Below are 2,502 nucleotides of genomic sequence, written 5' to 3'. Positions count from 1 at the left end.
AAAGGAGCAGATCATAGAAGTAGAGTTGCCTTACTAACATAGACAGAAGCCTTCACGAGGAATGCTGCATTTCAATTTTTTATTTTTTTTAGCATGGGGTCTTGTACATAACATGTCATAGAGATAAAGGACGTTTTTATGAAGAGAACTTGTGGGATTTTTTTTTTATTTTCTTCCGCTATTGTGAGAAGGCTTTGACTTGCATGTCAGCTTCATTGTGTGCACAGAGTCAGGGAGGCTGTTAGCTGGGAGTGGAGGGATGAGTTATGCTTGCCCCTGAAGCACACAGCCAGCACAGGACAAGGAATCTCCAGGAGACGGTCTAAAAAAAAAACCATCCCCCACGGCCATTCTTCGCCAGCCACCCCCAGCAAGGTCATCTAAACCTAGCAGACCATACCACTAAGCTAAAGAAGAAAGCAGATCTGCATATTCTATTGTAAAATACAACAACATAATACAAGGTTTACAGCGTTGTATAGAAACGGTGACGACCATGACGGGAAGTGTGCTTTACAGCAAGAGTAACTTTTTTTTTTTACTGCTGCCCATAGGAGTAGGAGCACTAATATTGCCCTACGAGCCAAGCACGTACCTGCAGCCCTAAAACGCCTGAAATAAATGCAGATCATTGTGCGAAGCGAGAGGAAAAGCTAGAGTGGAAAAAAAATCAGGCTTCAGAATTTTTATTTATCTTTACAGGGGAAATGCAGCTTCCAGACAACCCTGGCTGAGAGATGTGGGGCACTCTTTTTTGTTTTTTGACAGCCGGGCTTCTTGCTGTCTGACAGACAGATTTTTTATTTTTTTTTATTTGCTCCTTCCCTGCGTTGAGATGTCTAATCCAAGTTGCAACAGAGTAAAAAACCGGAGGGGGGAAAAAAAGAGAAAAGAAAAAGAGAAAAAGCAAACGGACACCCAGCAGCAATCAGTGCGGACTGCTCCCTGGTATGTCAGTTCGGAGGAAAGAAAAGGAAGGAAGGGGGAGTTAGCCGGGATCTGTGCAGATGGGGAATGTGTGTGTGTATGTGTGTGTGTATGTGAGAGAAACAAAGTGAGCCTCTGAGCGAGCAGAGAGAGAGAGAGAGAGAGTGGGAGAGCGAGCAAAATATCAAAGATTGTGCAAGATCAGCCTGGAAAGATAATCAATACCTGACCTAAATTTAACACAAACTGCTCAATAAAAGTTAAGGAAAAAACTTACTTTCCATTTCCCCCTCGCAGTTTTCACTCGTTCTTCTTATACAGACTGTGTGTGTATCTCTCTCTTCAGCTTATTCACAACAGCTGATCCCATCCAATACAAGGAGAATGTTCATCAAGAGGAAAAAAAAAATTCTGAATAAAAAAGGACAATCGTACAAAAAAAAAAGGGATAATAATCCTGGAACTTTTTTTGCAGGAGTGCAGATACGAGGAACAGAGCGGAGAAGAGGCTCTGCTTGTTGTTCTGGGTCCGCTGGGTGTGAAAGCATGTGCCATCCGCTGCCTCGCTGTTTGCTTGTGAAGGGCTTGGGAAAAGGAGGAAAGGAAATGAATGTCTTTATTCTGCTAATTATTATCGTTTTAGCCCTGTTTAAAAAAATGGCTGATTAAGTTGAGTGCGCATGTCTTTGTGTGTCTGTTCCTGATATGCACTCTGGGAATGAGAGAGAGCGAGCGAGAAAGAGAGAGAGAGAGAGGAGAGAGGAGAGAGAGGGGGAGGTGTAATTAGTGAGGTGATCAACAGTCTCCAGATTGCAAATGACGTGCAGCCTGGACTTAGAGCCGCTCGCTGGGGCTGCAGAAACCACAACAATAATCAGAAGCAGGATCACAGAGCAGACCATCCACTCCTGGCTGAAGACTTAATTACTAACACACACATGTATACAAACTATAGGGCTTTGGAGAATGAACAGAATCACAAAGATAATCACATACCAGAAGAGTAAAAGAATAAAAATAAAAAATCTTCCCTTAAATTTACCTTGCAAGGCATTTAAAGGTAGGAGCATTTCTACACCACTTCTTTTCTACCCGCACGAAAGTCAAAAAGACAATAAAAATTCAAATAATACCCGTCATCTAAAAGTTCTAAGGAATTTGTATTTACATTTTTCTCAAATTTATATTTATTTTTAAAAAAAATAACAATAATTTTGAAAATTGAATCTAATATTTATGCATTACAGTTAGATAATCCTATACATACTATTGCTATAAAACTGATGCCGACTACCGTAATTCCACTGTCGTTCCGTACGTCTTTAATATGGGACAATCCCCGGAGCATTTCTTTTGCGCCGAGGGAAAATTTGTCCATGAAAGACATTTTCTAGAAATTTCAAATATACATTACATATGTTTTTGAATGAACGGTGGTCAGGATCAATCCTATAAAATCTAGGTGACCATAGCTACCCATATGCATATATTCCAATTTATCATTCAAAATTGAAAAGATACTCTACGCTTGGTGTACATGGCACCTACTGAAGCAATTTGCTCAATCACACTCTT

General features: G+C 40.6%; 1 protein-coding gene across 2 annotated transcripts in view; it reads right to left on the bottom strand.

Moving 5' to 3' along the window:
- ZFHX4 (zinc finger homeobox 4) overlaps nt 1-2,197 on the bottom strand; it is a 154,262-nt gene extending 152,065 nt beyond the window's left edge. The window contains exon 1 of one of the 2 annotated variants that reach the window (XM_044295828.1): nt 1-2,197. This exon is cut by the window's left edge and continues 778 nt beyond it. The gene's annotated coding sequence lies outside the window, so the exon portion shown is untranslated. The other variant, XM_044295827.1, reaches the window with a different exon arrangement.
- Between the last annotated feature and the right edge of the window lie 305 nt (nt 2,198-2,502).

This window comes from Bufo gargarizans, chromosome 5 (genome assembly GCF_014858855.1).
Source record: "Bufo gargarizans isolate SCDJY-AF-19 chromosome 5, ASM1485885v1, whole genome shotgun sequence".
NCBI classification, from domain to species: Eukaryota; Metazoa; Chordata; class Amphibia; order Anura; family Bufonidae; genus Bufo; species Bufo gargarizans.
The sequence above is the reverse complement of the archived record's forward strand: the minus strand, read 5'-3'. Positions and strand labels throughout refer to the sequence as shown.